The sequence below is a fragment of the Silene latifolia genome, chromosome Y (genome assembly GCF_048544455.1).
Source record: "Silene latifolia isolate original U9 population chromosome Y, ASM4854445v1, whole genome shotgun sequence".
NCBI lineage: Eukaryota > Viridiplantae > Streptophyta > Magnoliopsida > Caryophyllales > Caryophyllaceae > Silene > Silene latifolia.
This window is the reverse complement of record NC_133538.1, coordinates 75,670,170-75,691,300: the sequence shown is the minus strand read 5'-3', so window position 1 is coordinate 75,691,300 and position 21,131 is coordinate 75,670,170.

The window sequence follows — 21,131 nt, the reverse complement described above, 5'->3', positions numbered from 1 at the left end:
TTCTTGTTCATTAGGCATTGTGACTCGTTCTGTGAACTATATGTCCAGGTCATTGTGACTCATTGTGCGAACCATTCGTCCTTGTCATTGTGACTCGTTATGTGAACTATTTGTTTTTGTTCGTTAGGCATTGTGACTCATGTAAACCAATTGTCCTTGTCATTGTGACTCATTGTGTGAACCATTTATACTTGTTCGTTTGCCATTGTGGCTCGATGTGTGAACCATTTGTCTTTGTCATTGTGACTCATTGTGCAAATCATTTGTCCTTGTCATTGTGACTTAGTGTTTGAACCATTTCTCCTTGTTTATTATTCATTGTGACTAGTTGTGTGAAGCATTTGTCCCTGTTCATTAGTCATTTTGATTCGTTGTCTGAACTATCTCTCCTTATTCATAAGTCATTGTGACTCTATGTGTGAACCATTTCTCCTTGTCATTGTGAACCAATTCTCCTTGTTCATTAGTTATTGTGACTCTTTATGTCAACAATTTGTCATTGTGAGGCTCGTTATGTGAACCATTTCCCCTTTTTCTATTGGCATTTTTACTCGTTGTGTGAACCATTTGTCCTTCTCATCGTGACTCGTTGTGTAAACAATTTGTTCTTGTTCATTAGGCCTTGTGACTCGTTGTGTGAACTATTTGTCCAGGTCATTGTGACTCATTATGCGAACCATTCGTCCTTGTCATTGTGACTCGTTATGTGAACTATTTGTTTTTGTTCGTTAGGCATTGTGACTTATGTAAACCAATTGTCCTTGTCATTGTGACTCATTGTGTGAACCATTTGTCCTTGTTCGTTAGCCATTGTGGCTCGTTGTGTGAACCATTTGTCTTTGTCATTGTGACTCATTGTGCGAATCATTTGTCCTTGTCATTGTGACTTAGTGTTTGAACCATTTCTCCTTGTTTATTATTCATTGTGACTAGTTGTGTGAAGCATTTGTCCCTGTTCATTAGTCATTTTGAATCGTTGTCTGAACTATCTCTCCTTATTCATAAGTCATTGTGACTCTTTGTGTGAACCATTTCTCCTTATCATTGTGAACCAATTCTCCTTGTTCCTTAGTTATTGTGACTCTTTATGTCAACTATTTGTCATTGTGAGACTCGTTATTTGAACCATTTGTCCTTGTTCCGTAGGCATTGTGACTCGTCGTGTCAACCATTTGTCCTTGTCATTGTAACTCCTTGTGCGAACCATTTCTCCTTGTCATCGTGACTCGATGTGTGAACTGTTTGTTCTTGTTCGTTAGGCATTGTGACTCGTGTGAACCATTTTTCCTTGTCATTGTGACTCATTGTGTGAATTATTTATCCATGTTCATTAGGCATTGTGACTCATTATGCGAACCATTTGTCCATTATTATTAGTCATTGTGACTCGTTGTGTGAACCATTTGCATTTGTCAATGTGACTCGTTAAGTGAACCATATGTCCTTGTTTCTTAGGTATTATGACTCGTTGTGTGAACCATTTCTCCATGTCATTGTGACTCATTGTGCGAAGCATTCGTCCTTGTTATTGTGACTCGTTGTGTGAACTATTTGTTCTTGTTCGTTAGGCAATGTGACTCATGTAAACCATTTGTCCTTCTCATTATGACTCATGATGTGATCCACTTGTCCTTATTCCTTAGGCATTGTGACTCGTTGTGTGAACCATTTGTCCTTGTCATTGTGACTCATTGTGCAAACCATTTGTCCTTGCCAATGTAACTTAGTGTGCCAACCAGTTGTCCTTGTTTATTTTTCATTGTGACTCGTTGTGTGAATCATTTGTCCATGTCATCGTGACTCGTTGTGTGAACTATTTTTCCGTGTTAATCAGGTATTGTGAGTCGTGTGAACTATTTGTCGTTGTAATTGTGACACATTGTGTGAACCATTTCTCCTTTTTCATTAGGCATTGTGACTCGTTCTGTGAACCATTTTTCCTTGTTCAGTATGAATCATTTATCCATTTTCATTAGTTATTGTGACTCGTTATGTGAACCATTTGTCCTTGTCATTGTGAACCATTTCTCTTTGTTCATTAGTTATTGTGACTCTTTGTGTCAATGATTTGTCATTGTGAGACTCGTTATGTGAACCATTTGTCCTTGTTCCATTGGCATTTTGACTCGTTGTATGACCCATTTGTCTTTGTCATTGTGACTCATTGTGCGAACCATTTGTCCTTGCCAATGTAACTTAGTGTGCCAACCATTTGTCCTTGTTTATTTTTCATTGTGACTCGTTGTGTGAACCATTTGTCCATGTCATTGTGACTCGTTGTGTGAACTATTTTTCCGTGTTAATCAAGCATTATGAGTCGTGTGAACTATTTGTCGTTGTAATTGTGACACATTGTGTGAACTATTTCTCCTTTTTCATTAGGCATTGTGACTCGTTCTGTGAACCATTTGTCCTTGTTCATTATGAATCATTTCTCCTTGTGACTCTTTGTGTCAACTATTTGTCATTGTGAGACTCGTCATTTGAACCATTTCTCGTTGTTCCTTAGGCATTGTGACTCGTCGTGTCAACCACTTGTCCTTGTCATTGTAACTCCTTGTGCGAACCACTTGTCCTTGTCATGGTGACTCGTTGTGTGAACTGTTTGTTCTTGTTCGTTAGGCATTGTGACTCGTGTAAACCATTTGTCATTGTCATTGTGACTCATTGTGTGAATTATTTATCCATGTTCATTGGGCATTGTGACTCATTGTGCGAACCATTTGTCCATTATTATTAGTCATTGTGACTCGTTGTGTGAACCATTTGCATTTGTCAATGTGACTCGTTGTGTGAACCATATGTCCCTCTTTATTAGGCATTTATGTTGTGTGAACCATTTTTCCATGTCATTGTGACTCATTGTGCAAACCATTTGTCCTTGCCAATATAACTTAGTGTGCCAACCATTTGTCCTTGTTTATTTTTCATTGTGACTCGTTGTGTGAACCATTTGTCCATGTCATTGTGACTCGTTGTGTGAACTATTTTTCCGTGTTAATCAGGCATTGTGAGTCGTGTGAAGTATTTGTCGTTGTAATTGTGACACATTGTGTGAACCATTTCTCCTTTTTCATTAGGCATTGTGACTCGTTCTGGGAACCATTTGTCCTTGTTCATTATGAATCATTAATCCATTTTCATTAGTTATTGTGACTCGTTATGTGAATCATTTGTCCTTGTCATTGTGAACCATTTCTCCTTGTTCATTACTTATTGTGACTCTTTGTGTCAATGATTTGTCATTGTGAGACTCGTTATGTGAACCATTTGTCCTTGTTCCATTGGCATTTTGACTCGTTGTGTGAACCATTTGTCCTTGTCATTGTGACTTATTGTGCGAACCATTTGTCCTTGCCAATGTAAATTTGTGTGCCAACCATTTGTCCTTGTTTATTTTTCATTGTGACTCGTTGTGTGAACCATTTGTCCATGTCATTGTGACTCGTTGTGTGAACTATTTTTCCATGTTAATAAGGCATTGTGAGTCGTGTGAACTATTTGTCGTTGTAATTGTGACACATTGTGTGAACCATTTCTCCTTTTTCATTAGGCATTGTGACTCGTTCTGTGAACCATTTGTCCTTGTTCATTATGAATCATTTCTCCTTGTGACTCTTTGTGTCAACTATTTGTCATTGTGAGACTCGTTATTTGAACCATTTGTCGTTGTTCCTTAGGCATTGTGACTCGTCGTGTCAACCACTTGTCCTTGTCATTGTAACTCCTTGTGTGAACCATTTGTCCTTGTCATGGTGACTCGTTGTGTGAACTGTTTGTTCTTGTTCGTTAGGCATTGTGACTCGTGTAAACCATTTGTCATTGTCATTGTGACTCATTGTGTGAATTATTTATCCATGTTCATTGGGCATTGTGACTCATTGTGCGAACCATTTGTCCATTATTATTAGTCATTGTGACTCGTTGTGTGAACCATTTGCATTTGTCAATGTGACTCGTTGTGTGAACCATATGTCCCTCTTTATTAGGCATTATGACTCGTTGTGTGAACCATTTTTCCATGTCATTGTGACTCATTGTGCGAACCATTTGTCCTTGCCAATATAACTTAGTGTGCCAACCATTTGTCCTTGTTTATTTTTCATTGTGACTCGTTGTGTGAACCATTTGTCCATGTCATTGTGACTCGTTGTGTGAACTATTTTTCCGTGTTAATCAGGCATTGTGAGTCGTGTGAAGTATTTGTCGTTGTAATTGTGACACATTGTGTGAACCATTTCTCCTTTTTCATTAGGCATTGTGACTCGTTCTGTGAACCATTTGTCCTTGTTCATTATGAATCATTAATCCATTTTCATTAGTTATTGTGACTCGTTATGTGAATCATTTGTCCTTGTCATTGTGAACCATTTCTCCTTGTTCATTACTTATTGTGACTCTTTGTGTCAATAATTTGTCATTGTGAGACTCGTTATGTGAACCATTTGTCCTTGTTCCATTGGCATTTTGACTCGTTGTGTGAACCATTTGTCCTTGTCACTGTGACTTATTGTGCGAACCATTTGTCCTTGCCAATGTAAATTTGTGTGCCAACCATTTGTCCTTGTTTATTTTTCATTGTGACTCGTTGTGTGAACCATTTGTCCATGTCATTGTGACTCGTTGTGTGAACTATTTTTCCGTGTTAATCAAGCATTGTGAGTCATGTGAACTATTTGTCGTTGTAATTGTGACACATTGTGTGAACCATTTCTCCTTTTTATTAGACATTGTGACTCGTTCTGTGAACCATTTGTCCTTGTTCATTATGAATCATTTCTCCTTGTGACTCTTTGTGTCAATTATTTGTCATTGCGAGACTCGTTATTTGAACAATTTGTCCTTGTTCCTTAGGCAATGTGACTCGTCGTGTCAACCACTTGTCCTTGTCATTGTAACTCCTTGTGCGAACCATTTGTCCTTGTCATCGTGACTCGTTGTGTGAACTGTTTGTTCTTGTTTGTTAGACATTGTGACTCGTGTGAACCATTTGTCCTTGTCATTGTGACTCATTGTGTTAATTGTTTATCCATGTTCATTAGGAATTGTGACTCATTGTGCGAACCATTTGTCCATTATTATTAGTCATTGTGACTCGTTGTGTGAACCATTTGCATTTGTCAATGTGACTCGTTGTGTGAACCATATGTCCTTCTTTATTAGGCTTTATGACTCGTTGTGTGAACCATTTCTCCATGTCATTGTGACTCATTGTGCGAACCATTCGTCCTTGTAATTGTGACTCGTTGTGTGAACTATTTGTTCTTGTTCGTTAGGTAATGTGACTTATGTAAGCCATGATGTGATCCACTTGTTCTTATTCCTTAGGCATTGTGACTCGTTGTGTGAACCATTTGTTCTTGTCATTATGACTCATTGTGCGAACCATTTGTCCTTGCCAATGTAAATTAGTGTGCCAACCATTTGTCCTTGTTTATTTTTCATTGTGACTCGTTGTGTGAACCATTTGTCCATGTCATTGTGACTCGTTGTGTGAACTATTTTTCCATGTTAATAAGGCATTGTGAGTCGTGTGAACTATTTGTCGTTGTAATTGTGACACATTGTGTGAACCATTTCTCCTTTTTCATTAGGCATTGTGACTCGTTCTGTGAACCATTTGTCCTTGTTCATTATGAATCATTTCTCCTTCTGACTCTTTGTGTCAACTATTTGTCATTGTGAGACTCGTTATTTGAACCATTTGTCCTTGTTCCTTAGGCATTGTGACTCGTCGTGTCAACCACTTGTCCTTGTCATTGTAACTCCTTGTGCGAACCATTTGTCCTTGTCATCATGACTCGTTGTGTGAACTGTTTGTTCTTGTTCGTTAGGCATTGTGACTCGTGTGAACCATTTGTCCTTGTCATTGTGACTCATTGTGTGAATTATTTATCCATGTTCATTAGGCATTGTGACTCATTGTGCGAACCATTTGTCCATTATTATTAGTCATTATGACTCGTTGTGTGAACCATTTGCATTTGTCAATGTGACTCGTTGTGTGAACCATATGTCCTTTTTTATTAGGCATTATGACTCGTTGTGTGAACCATTTCTCCATGTCATTGTGACTCATTGTGCGAACCATTTGTCCTTGTTATTGTGACTCGTTGTGTGAACTATTTGTTCTTGTTCGTTAGGAAATGCGACTCATGTAAACCATTTGTCCTTGTCATTGTGACTCATGATGTGATCCACTTGTCCTTATTCCTTTGGCATTGTGACTCGTTGTGTGAACCATTTGTCCTTGTTATTGTGACTCATTGTGCAAACCATTTGTCCTTGCCAATGTAACTTAGTGTGCAAACAATTTGTCCTTGTTTATTTTTCATCCTGACTTGTTGTGTGAACCATTTGTCCATGTCATTGTGACTCGTTGTGTGAACTATTTTTCCGTGTTAATCAGGCATTGTGAGTCGTGTGAACCATTTGTCGTTGTAATTGTGACACATTGTGTGAACCGTTTCTCCTTTTTCATTAGGCATTGTGACTCGTTTTGTGAACCATTTATCCTTGTTCATTATGAATCATTTCTCCTTCTGACTCTTTGTGTCAACTATTTGTCATTGTGAGACTCGTTATTTGAACAATTTGTCCTTGTTCCTTAGGCATTGTGACTCGTTGTGTGAACCATTTGTCCTTGTCATTGTGACTCATTGTGTGAACCATTTGTCCTTGCCAATGTAACTTAGTGTGCCAACCATTTGTCCTTGTTTATTTTTCATTGTGACTCGTTGTGTGAACCATTTTTCCATGTCATTGTGACTCGTTGTGTGAACTATTTTTCCGTGTTAATCAGGCATTGTGAGTCGTGTGAACTATTTATCGTTGTAATTGTGACACATTGTGTTAACCATTTCTCTTTTTTCATTAGGCATTGTGACTCGATTCGTGAACCATTTGTCCTTGTTCATTATGAATCATTTATCCATTTTCATTAGTTATTGTGACTCGTTATGTGAACCATTTGTCCTTGTCATTGTGAACCATTTCTCCTTGTTCATTAGTTATTGTTACTCTTTGTGTCAATGATTTGTCATTGTGAGACTCGTTATGTGAACCATTTGTCCTTGTTCCATTGGCCTTTTGACTCGTTGTGTGAACCATTTGACCTTGTCATTGTGACTCATTGTGTGAACCATTTGTCCTTGCCAATGTAACTTAGTGTGCCAACCATTTGTCCTTGTTTATTTTTCATTGTGTGAACCATTTGTCCATGTCATCGTGACTCGTTGTGTGAACTATTTTTCCTTGTTAATCAGGCATTGTGAGTCGTGTGAACTATTTTTCGTTGTAATTGTGACAAATTGTGTGAACCATTTCTCCTTTTTCATTAGGCATTGTGACTCGTTCGCGTGAACCATTTGTCCTTGTTCATTATGAATCATTTCTCCTTGTTACTCTTTGTGGCAACTATTTATCATTGTGAGACTCGTTATTTGAACCATTTGTCCTTGTTCCTTAGGCATTGTGACTCGTTGTGTGTACTATTTGTTCTTTTTCGTTAGGCATTGTGACTCATGTGAACCAGTTGTCCTTTTCATTGTGACTCATTGTGTGAATTATTTGTACATTTTCATTAGGCATTTTGACTCATTTAGCGAACCATTTGGCTATTTTTATTAGTCATTGTGACTCGTTGTGTGAACCATTTTTTTTTGTCAATGTGACTCGTTGTGTGAACCATATGTCCTTGTTTCTTAGGCATTGTGACTCGTTGTGTGAACCATTTGTCCATGTCATTGTGACTCGTTGTGTGAACTATTTTTCCTTGTTAATCAGGCATTGTGAGTCGTGTGAACTATTTTTCGTTGTAATTGTGACAAATTGTGTGAACCATTTCTCCTTTTTCATTAGGCATTGTGACTCGTTCTGTGAACCATTTGTCCTTGTTCATTATGAATCATTTCTCCTTGTTACTCTTTGTGGCAACTATTTATCATTGTGAGACTCGTTATTTGAACCATTTGTCCTTGTTCCTTAGGCATTGTGACTCGTCGTGTCAACCACTTGTCCTTGTCATTGTAACTCCTTGTGCGAACCATTTGTCCTTGTCATCGTGACTCGTTGTGTGAACTTTTTGTTCTTGTTCGTTAGGCATTATGACTCGTGTGAACCATTTGTCCTTGTCATTGTGACTCATTGTGTGAATTATTTATCCATGTTCATTAGGCATTGTGACTCATTGTGCAAACCATTTGTCCATTATTATTAGTCATTGTGACTCGTTGTGTGAACCATTTGCATTTGTCAATGTGACTCGTTGTGTGAACCATATGTCCTTCTTTATTAGGCATTATGACTCGTTGTGTGAACCATTTCTCCATGTCATTGTGACTCATTGTGCGAACCATTCGTCCTTGTTATTGTGACTCATTGTGTGAACTATTTGTTCTTGTTCGTTACGCAATGTGACACATGTAAACCATTTGTCCTTGTCATTGTGACTCATGATGTGATCCACTTGTCCTTATTCCTTAGGCATTGTGACTCGTTATGTGAACCATTTGTCCTTATCATTGTGACTCATTGTGCGAATCATTTGTCTTTGCCAATGTTGTTGAAATATGTGTCCTCTGACAATAATGCGATCACGACTGTTGATCATAATGATCACATGTTTAAATCTCATTATAAAGAATACAATTGGGAAGTAATATTTTACTGTCAACTGATCAACATATATTGGTAATGATTGGCTGACTAGAGCTTGACATTACTGTCGTGCGACGGTGGTGATCAGTTGATCCCCTAGGTCATACCTATAGGGCAACACTCTTAATTGACCATTTAATTAATCGTATAACGTTACGAGTTAATTAAATTACTTGAAAATTGACAGACGATTTTGGAAGTTATATTTACGTATTTCATTGAAATGTGATTAAATGAGATACGGTCTGAGTAATTGAATCGTATCATTACTTGGATTAAATAATTGTTTTAGGTAACAATTGAATTTGAATGAATTATTATAAATACAATTTATTGTGATTTATAATTGGTAAAATATTTTGGTACAAGTAATTATGAATTACTAAGTCGATTTTTGTATATGACGTATTTTTACTAATACGTTGATTTTTAATATGTTAAAAATATATAACAAATTTATGTGACATATGACATGTGACATAAGTCAAATTGACAAAAATAAAATGGATCCCATATTATCCAATGTGCCGAAAATGGGAGGAGTTTTAAGCTAAATATTGTGTTTATATTATTAGTGGTAAACATAATGATTATTGCCTAAGTAGCCATGCAACCCTAGTTTACCTTGTGAAGATAAACAAGTGCATGCATTGGCTCCCTCTACCCCCTTAGTCCACCCGGTTTTGAGAGAGGAAAACCACTTGGTTTTTCCTCTTAATTTTACCTAATATACAATAATGTTATTGTATTATTCATTCATACTTTTCACTCATCTAAAATAAGAATTCTAGAGAGATAATAAGCTTCCTTCTTCCTCTCCCATAAACCGAAAATATTAAGTGTTATATAATATTTTTGGGTCATTTTCTATAAGATTAATATTGTACTAGTTCTTATAATATTTATTTTAATTAAGAGTAAGCCTTGGGTATTAAGCTTTGGGAGAGATCCTACACTTGGATCTTAGTTCTTCCATTAAAGGAAAGCACATGAACAAGAGAGAAAGGTGATCTCTCTTGTGCCCATAAACCGAAAATACAATGTAAGAATAATGTTTCTTCCTCATTTTGTTTTAATGTTTGCATGCATAAGATCAATCATTAATTTTATGACAAATTAAATTAAAACATATATGAATATGTAAGTATATATATCTACTTTTCCTTCAATTGGTATCAGAGCCATGGTTGTTTGCATGCAAATCGGTTAAATGTTTTTCCGAGTTATAAAGATTAACATATAAAACTTGTAAAATTTGTGTTATTATGATATATCACAAAATTAAATCATGCATGTTAAAATTGTTGGTCCTAAAATGTTTTAGGATATTTTGGTTAAATTTACGGATTTTTATTGTTCATATTATACAATAATGGCATTCGGATTTTTATGAGTAAAAATGTCATTTTCGGTCTAAAATTAGCTATACTTCGAATTTTCCAGTGATTTTTGGATATGTTGTCACATATATTATTTTGAGATAACCTGTAAATTTCATAATTTTTGGACTTGTTATGCTCGAAAAATGGATTTTTCATTATTAAATTCGGATTTAGGTGAAAAATAGGTTAATATGAGATAAATTTCGAATCTGGTCATAGAAATTTAATATGTTGTCACATGCAATTTTACAAGATGTTTGTAAAATAATGGGCTATAGTGAAGTCTTTTTGCATGATTTATGGATTTTTGAAGAAAAATAGCATAAATAGTGACATTATTAGTGAAAAATTAATAAAACATAATCTATGACTAAGGAAAAACGTCCAATGTTGCATTTTATTATCTTTTTCAGATCTAAAATTGAAAAGCTAATGAATATAATTTTTCCATGTTTTTATGATTATTTTAGTTAAAACCAATAAACCGCAACATTGTTTTTCCGGAAAAATTTCGAAATTTTTAACCTAAGTTTTTGAACATTATGAGTGTCATGGTATTTTTCCAGAATGTTCATGAGTTTAAATTTCAAATTTCAAATTTATTTGAAATTTTTGTGATTTATTTGAAGTTTATAGCTTATTTTTGTAATTTTTAGTCCATTAATGAACAATTTTACAAATATGAGTTAATTATGGTCAAATTATTAGTGAAGATTAAATTTTGAGTCCTAAGAGGTTAGGGTAATTAACTTATGCATAAATATGAATTTATGTAATTTTTGTGATTATAAAATGTTGAAATCACGCAAATCCATAAAAACCGAGTAATATACGATATTGGCTAATTAAAGGCGATTTAGCATAAAATTGAGCATGTTCATACATATTATAATGCTGCATTTTCTTTATGATTGTCATAATTTTAATTTATGTAATTTTTGAATTATGTAATTTTACTTAGTATGGCCTTAGATTTTAATTGATATTTCCCGAAATGTATGGGAATATCGATTGGGTTGTAATTTTATTGTGATCTCGTATCACCGTTTTGTAATTTAATAGATTTATTTTATTTTAGTTACAAATGTATAATAGGAAATTATGTAATTTTATTCATTCCGGAGTTCCCAAAGACGGATTTCTTCAAGAATGGCGATACATAAAGACGGTGTTACCTCGAGATGCGTGCCACAACCGAAGTTCAAGGGACCAATGGAGTTGGTTTCCGAATATGTAATAGTTAAATAGTTTTTCTATTTTAGGAAAGGCCATACTAGGATTTATTTATTTTTATGCTTGCATTTTATTTTATGTCACATGCATCGCTAAATCGCCATAACTAAAACATGCATCTTCTTTCATCGAGTTAATCGACCGTGTCAATTAAAATTATCGTAGTTCACCGCTTTAGTTCACTTAAAACGTGATAGATAATAAATTGACATGACCTCTCGCTAAAACAATCAATTGAGACATAGCCTTACCAAATAGTAGAAACCATGAAAACCTATTTCGCGAGGGAGTGCACTCGGCTACCCCGGGGTACAAACCTTGTTAGGTAGGGGAAGTGGGTGATAAATGTCTAATCCACCGAATTCATGTTGATGAGGGTTTCATTCACTACCCGTGCCTAAGTTAATGTGGGTTTGGATAATGGACACATTTATTCGAAATTTGGATTGAACTCAACAAAAGTTATTGATAAGGGTTTCATCGGCTACCCCGTGCCCTTGTTGATGTGTTTTGGGCTATAGATAAACATTAGAGTAAATTTATCTACCAAGAGTTCTAAAAGTAGAATCGATTAAAAGGTTAATCCACCGAGTTATATTGATAAAGGTTTCATCGGCTACCCCGTGCCTAAGTTGATATGAATTTGGGTCTTGGAATCATTTATCTAGTTGGGTAGAGGTTACTAGAAAAATGCATAAAACTTGTTTAAATCATACATTTTTACGAGTATTATTATTAAAACGACATTTGTTTTACTCCTTCTATTTTGTTTTGTAGACCACTTCTTTTTCTCATAACAAATGGCAACACCAACCCCTAACGCCACGCCTCTCGCTAGTTCATCATGGCTCTGATCCTTCATGGATCGATGTAAACTAGAAAAGAATGGGTCAAATTTCTCCGGTTGGGATGCCCAACTCAAATTGGCCGCCCAAGGTGACGACAAGCTTCGTTACCTTACCGAGGCCTCTCCACCCGAACCTACCACTAGGTTGACCGCCGCCACTAGGGAAGCATATGAGGCTTACCAAAAGGAGTCCGCCGCAATTAAAAATGTCTTGATATTTGCGATGGAGGCGGATCTCCAAAGGAGAGCCTTTAAAATGGGCAATACTAATGAGATTTACTCCAAGCTTGTGACAATGTTTTCACAAACTCCGCGGATCGTCCAATATGAGGCGGCCGCGGCATTCTTTGATCTCGACTTCAAATAGGGCCAAAAGGATAGCCCTCATGTGCTCAAACTTATGGAGCTTGTCGAGACCTTGAAAATTCAAAAGGTTGAAATCCCCAAAGAACTCATCGTAGATAGGATTCTACACTCCTTGTCCAAAGTCAAAGCATATGTTCAATTCCGGGTGAATTTTAACATGCAAGACAAGGATGTGTCTCATGAAGAATTGCACAAGTTACTTGTGCAAGCCGAAAGGGACATGGGGTTAAATGTGAACCCGCCCAAGGATGTGCTTAACATAAGTACTAAGAGTAAGGGGAATTCAAGAAGAATGGGAGAAAGGGCAAGAAGCAAGCTCCCACATTCACCAAAGCTAAGACTTGTGAAGCTAGCACTTCAAAAATCAAGAAGGGTCCTCTTGATAAATGCCATTATTGTAATGGTATGGGACATTGGAAAAGAAATTGTTCCAAATACCTTGGTGATATTAAGGCTGGAAAGATTACTCCAGTAGGTAAATGACTATCCTTCTTTTATGTTTCTAATTCAACTATGGTATTATGATGCAAAGTTGTGATAATGTATCTCCCTTTTTATTGTAAATAGGGATTCCACCAAGCAAAGACAAGGGAAAGGAAAAGCAAGCATGAGAAACCATCAAGAAGCTAGGGATAGCTTTCATGAAGCTTTGCTTTTCATTGTCTTATTTTAAATTATGTTTTGGATTTTAGAACCTTAAGTTTCTGTGTTCGACATGGAAATGTATTTTGGATAATGGGTTGTATTTTGGATAATGGTGACTTGTTTTGCAACCCAAGTCACCCGTTTTATCATTTTATCCTTTTGTTCTAAAATTCATGTTTAAATGCTTGTTCTTAGAAACATATAACTTAAAGTGATCTAATAGACAAATATATGGACGGGTTTCATTATATGTCCACATGCTTGAGGCTTGTGTATGATCATTTATAAAGCGATTTTGAGTCTATGAACTCTCTTAAAGGAATGTCAATCACCAAGTACACATATGAAATCTATAACTATTAGTCTATCTATGAGATAGTTCTCCTTATACTTCAACATCATTATTTGTGTCTCATATGCTATCTTTGAATCTATAGTGTATTTATTCTAAAGATAGAGTGGGAGAAAAATGAGGACACAACACACGAGACAAGATAAAATTGTGTACTTGTGTAAATGAAGATCTACGCAAGAGAATGATTTGAATGAAGGTATATCTATTTACATAGTATACCAAATAGATGAGATCTATGGTCTCAAGTTAGTTCTATATGACTAAAGAGACCAAGTGAAGTAATCATAAGAGTATATTCTCAAGATAACTACACGAGGAGACCAACATAAAGTTTTGGAAGAAAAATAACTAATGTAAAGTCTTAACAAGTTTTTGACTAAGTTCTATATGATAAATTTTGACCAATAGTTTCAAACCTTGAGATTTATTTAAGAGCCTAAATGAATCATAGCAACATACTAGTTATGATCGAGTTGCAAAGATTGATATACCGATATCTTCAATGGCCAAGTTTTAACCACGCAAATGTCATTGCTTAACCTCATTATGAAATGGTTAAACCTCCTTCCGAAAGGGATATTTTAATGGATGTGTATTAGATATTACTTATATTTAATAAATGACATTGCCACACATCATTATGACATGAGTGTGTTAGATATTTAAAATCTCTTTCCGTAAGGTTAAAATGAGACCTCTTCGAAATAGGTATTTTGAAGGGATATGATGGGAACATATATGGTTTTATCTTAATAACTTGGCAATGCAATTTATATTTCAATTCTTGAAAAGTTTCGATTGAGAAGTCAATTTCGAAATATGTGGAATTGAGTGGGAGTTAGGAAATTATCATGTGAAGACATGGAATTTAGTGGGAGCTATCATCCTTTGAATGTTTACAACTCATCACTCATTGAAGAATGACGAGCTAATACCTTCTTTCATAAAGAAGCATTTGAGTTTTCAATTCTGGATGAAAATAGACTATGATGAATCCAATTACATCAAGGGATGTTGGATAAGTATTGGGAGATACACATCGAATCAACAGAAACATAGGTTATTCATCTAAATGAAATGGAATTGCCATTAGCTGTCATGGTCGTTCCTTGAACCTAAATATAGTTGATGTCATAATTAAAAGTAACTAATGTTTCCGCCATTAGAATAATCATGCACATGTCCAATAGTGAATCATATGCATAAGAGCATGATGATTTATTGGTAAGCCACAATAGAAACGTCATGAATTCTCGAGTAGAATCTGATGAGCGATTTTGGTGTTTGTCAGAATGCTCTTATATGTGTCAAGAGGTTACGCATATTAATGAAAATCCGAGCACATGTGAGGATTTATGAGAATCCTAAATCTTTCAAGCCTAGAAAGAGAAATAAGAAGTTTTAGAAATATACTTAGTTGAATAAGAAGTTACTTAAAACTAATCTTTCCTAACTATGCTAGGACTTGTGAGAAGTGCTAGGCCAATCGTCTTGGCAAATTGTTGCAAGACTCTGTAAAACATGTACCTAGTGCATTGTGTGTGTATGGAGTACTTGATCAGTACAAGTTATATCATTCACACAAATTCGTTCGTTATGTGATAATCGATAAGAAAGTTCTTTCAATATAAAGAACCAAAACCGAGGTCGAGTACCTTGATGTGTACTTGGTAAGGTTCATGCTATGAGAGAGAACATGAATGTAGAGGAAAATGCAAGTGTAAGAATTTTGAACACATGGACACATGGCATGTTAAACTTCTATTGCAATCAATAAGTGTTTACACTTACGATATACATCACAAGGTTTTAATATGATATTGACTACCCGAGTGTGATGTCGACATTTGTCGTTTGAGTTATTATTAAATCACCTTGTACAATTGTTATATCCAAACGGGTTGTGGACACAATTGAACCCCGTTAAAGTGAACATGGATTAACATTGTATTTGCCCATAGTTACTTGCATGAGGTGACGTCTCGAAGTGACTAGAGTGTGATGCGATTGATGGCAAGTTCAAGTGCCATAGAGTCATGTGAGATGACTAGTCGATCACATAGGCAGACTGTTAGGAACATTTTGTCGGGCCTAATGACCGCTTATAGAGTTCTGGCAAATTTATATAGCCTGGTCGTGGCCAGAGCTACTATAGTATTCGAATGAGTCGATTCTTTTGACTAAAGACTGTTCACCTAAGATGGTACAGTTTCAGATTAACTTTGATTTGTGTTACTACGACCTTCGTATATGGGGTCAAATGGGCATATTTTGGGTTATGATGGCTGTGGCTAGTCGAAGGGAATGAGTGCGATAGGAATTGTCCACCCCTTGTCAGGGTTATAACAATATCTCAGGGCCACTCGGGGAGTAATGAACTGGAAATGCGTGGCCACGCTCGGAAAGTATCTATGATAGATAAATCCGGTCAATCACTTATTCTCCAGATCGAGGAAACCACTCTCGATATGATCACTTGAAAGTACGACCTGAAAGACACCTTGCATTGAGTGGGAGATAGTAATAGGACAAGAGAATTGGTGACGCACACTTGTCGAGGACAAGTGGGAGATTGTTGGAATATGTGTCCTCCGACAATAATGTGATCACGACTGTTGATCATAATGATCACATGTTTAAATCTCATTATAAAGAATACAATTGGGAAGTAATATTTTACTGTCAACTGATCAACATATATCGGTAATGATTGGCTGACTAGAGTTTGACATTTTCGTCGATGCGACGGTGGTGATCAGTTGATCCCCTAGGTCATACCTATAGGGCAACACTCTTAATTGACCATTTAATTAATCGTATAACGTTACGAGTTAATTAAATTACTTGAAAATTGACGGACGATTTTGGAAGTTATATTTACGTATTTCATTGAAATGTGATTAAATGAGATACGGTCTGAGTAATTGAATCGTATCATTACTCGGATGAAAAAATTGTTTAAGGTAACAATTGAATTTGAATGAATTATTATAAATACAATTTATTGTGATTTATAATTGGTAAAATATTTTGGTACAAGTAATTATGAATTACTAAGTCGAATTTTGTATATGACGTATTTTTACTAATACGTTGATTTTTAATATGTTAAAAATACATAACAAATTTATGTGACATATGACATGTGACATAAGACAAATTAACAAAAATAAAATGGATCCCATATTATCCAATGTGCCGAAAATGGGAGGAGTTTTAGGCTAAATATTGTGTTTATATTATTAGTGGTAAACATAATGATTACTTGCCTAAGTAGCCATGCAACCCTAGTTCACCTTGTGAAGATAAACAAGTGCATGCATTGGCTCCCTCCACCCCCTTAGTCCACCCGGTTTTGAGAGAGGAAAACCACTTGGTTTTTCCTCTTAATTTTACCTAATATACAATAATGTTATTGTATTATTCATTCATACTTTTCACTCATCTAAAATAAGAATTCTAGAGAGATAATAAGCTTCCTTCTTCCTCTCCCATAAACCGAAAATATTAAGTGTTATATAATATTTTTGGGTCATTTTCTATAAGATTAATATTGTACTAGTTCTTATAATATTAATTTTAATTAAGAGTAAGCCTTGGGTATTAAGCTTTGGGAGAGATCCTACACTTGGATCTTAGTTCTTCCATTAAAGGAAAGCACAAGAACAAGAGAGAAAGGTGATCTCTCTTGTGCCCATAAACCGAAAATACAATGTAAGAATAATGTTTCTTACTTATTTTGTTTTAATGTTTGCATGCATAAGATCAATCATTAATTTTATGACAAATTAAATTAAAACATATATGAATATGTAAGTATATAGATCTACTTTTCCTTCAAATGTAACTTAGTGTGCCAACCATTTATCCTTGTTTATTTTTCTTTGTGATTCGTTGTGTGAACCATTTGTCCATGTTATTGTCACTCGTTGTGTGAACTATTTTTCCGTGTTAATCAGGCATTGTGAGTCGTGTGAACTATTTGTCGTTGTAATTGTGACACATTGTGTGAACCATTTCTCCTTTTTCATTAGGCATTGTTACTCGTTCTGTGAACCATTTGTCCTTGTTCATTATGAATCATTTATCCTTGTTCATTAGTTATTGTGACTCGTTATGTGAACCATTTGTCCTTGTCATGGTGAACCATTTGTCCTTGTTCATTAGTTATTGTGACTCTTTGTGTCAATGATTTGTCATTGTGAGACTCGTTATGTGAACCATTTGTCCTTGTTCCATTGGCATTTTGACTCGTTGTGTGAACCATTTGTCCTTGTCATTGTGACTCATTGTGCGAACCATTTGTCCTTGCCAATGTAACTTAGTGTGCCAACCATTTGTCCTTGTTTATTTTTCATTGTGACTCGTTGTGTGAACCATTTTTCCATGTCATTATGACTCGTTGTGTGAACTATTTTTCCGTGTTAATCAGGCATTGTGAGTCGTGTGAACTATTTGTCGTTGTAATTGTGACACATTGTGTGAACCATTTCTCCTTTTTCATTAGGCATTGTGAGTCGTTCTGTGAACCATTTGTCCTTGTTCATTATGAATCATTTCTCCTTGTTCATTTGTTATTATGACTCGTTATGTGAACCATTTGTGCTTGTCATTATGACTCGTTGTGTGAACCATTTATCCTTGATCATTAGTCATTGTGAATCGTTGTTTGAACAATTTCTCCTTGTTTATAAGTCATTGTGACTCGTTGTATGAACCATTTGTCCTTGTCATTATGATTCATTTCTCCTTGTTCATTAGTTATTGTGACTCTTTGTGTCAATGATTTGTCATTGTGAGACTCGTTATGTGAACTATTTGTCCTTGTTCCTTTGGCATTGTAACTCGTTGTGTGAACCATTTGTCCTTGTCATTGTAACTCCTTATGCGAACCATTTGTGCTTGTCATCGTGACTCATTGTGTCAATTATTTGTCCATGTTCATTAGTCAATTTGACTCGTTGTGTGAACATTTGTATTTGTCATTGTGAGTCGTTGTATGAACCATATGTCCTTGTTTCTTAGGCATTGTGACTCGTTGTGTGAACCATTTGTCCAATTCATTGTGACTCATTGTGCGAACCATTCGTCCTTGTCATTGTGACTCTTTATGTGAACTATTTGTTCTTGTTCGTTAGACATTGTGACTCATGTAAACCTTTTGTCCTTGTCAATGTGACTCATTGTGTGAACCATTTGTCCTTGTTCGTTAGCCATTGTGGTTCGTTATGTGAACCATTTCTCTTTGTCATTGTGACTCATTGTGCGAACACCTTTGTCCTTGTCATTGTGACTTAGTGTTCGAACCATTTGTCCTTGTTTATTATTCATTGTGACTCGTTTTGTGAACCATTTGTCCCTGTTCATTAGTCATTTTGAATCATTGTTTGAACCATTTCTCCTTATTCATAAGGCATTGTGACTCGTTGTGTGAACCATTTATCCTTGTTCATTAGTTATTATGACTCGTTTTGTGAACCATTTATCCTTGTCATTATGACTCGTTGTGTGAACCATTTGTCCTTGTTAATTAGTCATTGTAAATCGTTGTTTGAACCATTTATCCTTGTTCATAAGTCATTGTGACTCGTTGTGTGAACCATTTGTCCTTGTCTTTGTGAACCATTTCTCCTTGTTCATTAGTTATTGTGACTCTTTGTGTCAACGATTTGTCATTGTGAGACTCGTTATTTGAACCATTTGTCCTTGTTCCTTAGGGATTGTGACGCATCGTGTCAACGACTTGTCCTTGTCATTGTAACTTCTTGTGCGAACCATTTGTTCTTGTCATCATGACTTGTTGTGTGGACTGTTTGTTCTTGTTTGTTAGGCATTGTGACTCGTATGAACCATTTGTTCTTGTCATTGTGACTCATTGTGTGAATTATTTATCCATGTTCATTAGGCATTGTGACTCATTGTACGAACCATTGTTCCATTATTATTAGTCATTGTGGCTCATTGTGTGAACCATTTGCATTTGTCAATGTGACTCGTTGTGTGAACCATATGTCCATGTCATTGTGACTCATTGTGTGAACCATTCGTCCTTATTATTATGACTCGTTGTGTGAACTATTTGTTCTTGTTCGTTAGGCAATGTGACTCATGTAAACCATTTGTCCTTGTCATTGTCACTCATGGTGTGATCCACTTGTCCTTATTCCTTAGGCATTGTGACTCGTTGTGTGAACCATTTGTCCTTGTCATTGTGACTTATTGTGCAAACCATTTGTCCTTGCCAATGTAACTTAGTGTGCCAACCAATTGTCCATGTCATTGTGACTCGTTGTGTGAACCATTTGTCCATGTCATTGTGACTCGTTGTGTGAACTATCTTTCCGTGTTAATCAGGCATTGTGAGTCGTGTGAACTATTTGTCATTGTAATTGTCACACATTGTGTGAACCATTTCTCCTTTTTCATTAGGCATTGTGACTCGTTGTGTGAACCATTTATCCTTGTTCATTTGTTATTATGACTCGTTATGTGAACCATTTGTCCTTGTCATTATGACTTGTTGTGTGAACCATATGTCCTTGTTCATTAGTCATTGTGAATCGTAGTTTGAACCATTTCTCCTTGTTCATAAGTCATTGTGATTCGTTGTGTGAACCATTTGTCCTTGTCATTATGAATCATTTCTGCATGTTCATTAGTTATTGTGACTCTTTGTCTCAACGATTTGTCATTGTGAGACTCGTTATGTGAACAATTTGTCCTTGTTCCTTTGGCATTGTAACTCGTTGTGTGAACCATTTGTTCTTGTCATTGTAACTCCTTCTGCGACCTATTTGTGCTTGTCATCGTGACTCGTTGTGTGAACTATTTGTTCTTTTTCGTTAGGCATTGTGACTCGTGTGAACCATTTGTCCTTGTCATTGTGACTCATTGTGTGAATTATTTGTCCATGTTCATTAGGCATTGTGACTCATTGTGCGAACCATTTGTCCATGTTCATTAGTCAATTTGACTCGTTGTGTGAACCATTTGTATTTGTCATTGTGACTCGTTGTGTGAACCATATGTCCGTGTTTCTTAGGCATTGTGACTCGTTGTGTGAACCATTTGTCCAGGTCATTGTGACTCATTGTGCGAACCATTCGTCCTTGACATTGTCACTCTTTATATGAACTATTTGTTCTTGTTTGTTAGGCATTGTGACTCATGTAAACCATTTGTCCTTGTCATTGTGACTCATTGTGTGAACCATTTGTTCTTGTTCGTTAGCCACTGTGGCTCGTTGTGTGAACCATTTGTCTTCGTCATTGTGACTCATTGTGCGAACAATTTTGTCCTTGTCATTGTGACTTAGTGTTCGAACCATTTGTCCTTGTTTATTATTCATTGTGACTCGTTGTGTGAATCATTTGTCCCTGTTCATTTGTCATTTTGAATCGTTATTTGAACCATTTCTCCTTATTCATAAGTCATTGTGACTCTTTGTGTGAACCATTTGCCCTTGTCATTGTGAACCATTTCTCCTTGTTCATTAGTTATTGTGACTCTTTTTGTAACCGATTTGTCATTGTGAGACTCGTTTTGTGAACCATTTGTCCTTGTTCCTTAGGCATTGTGACTCGTTGTGTGAGCCATTTGTCCTTGTCGTTGTAAGTCCTTGTGCGAACCATTTGTCCTTGTCATC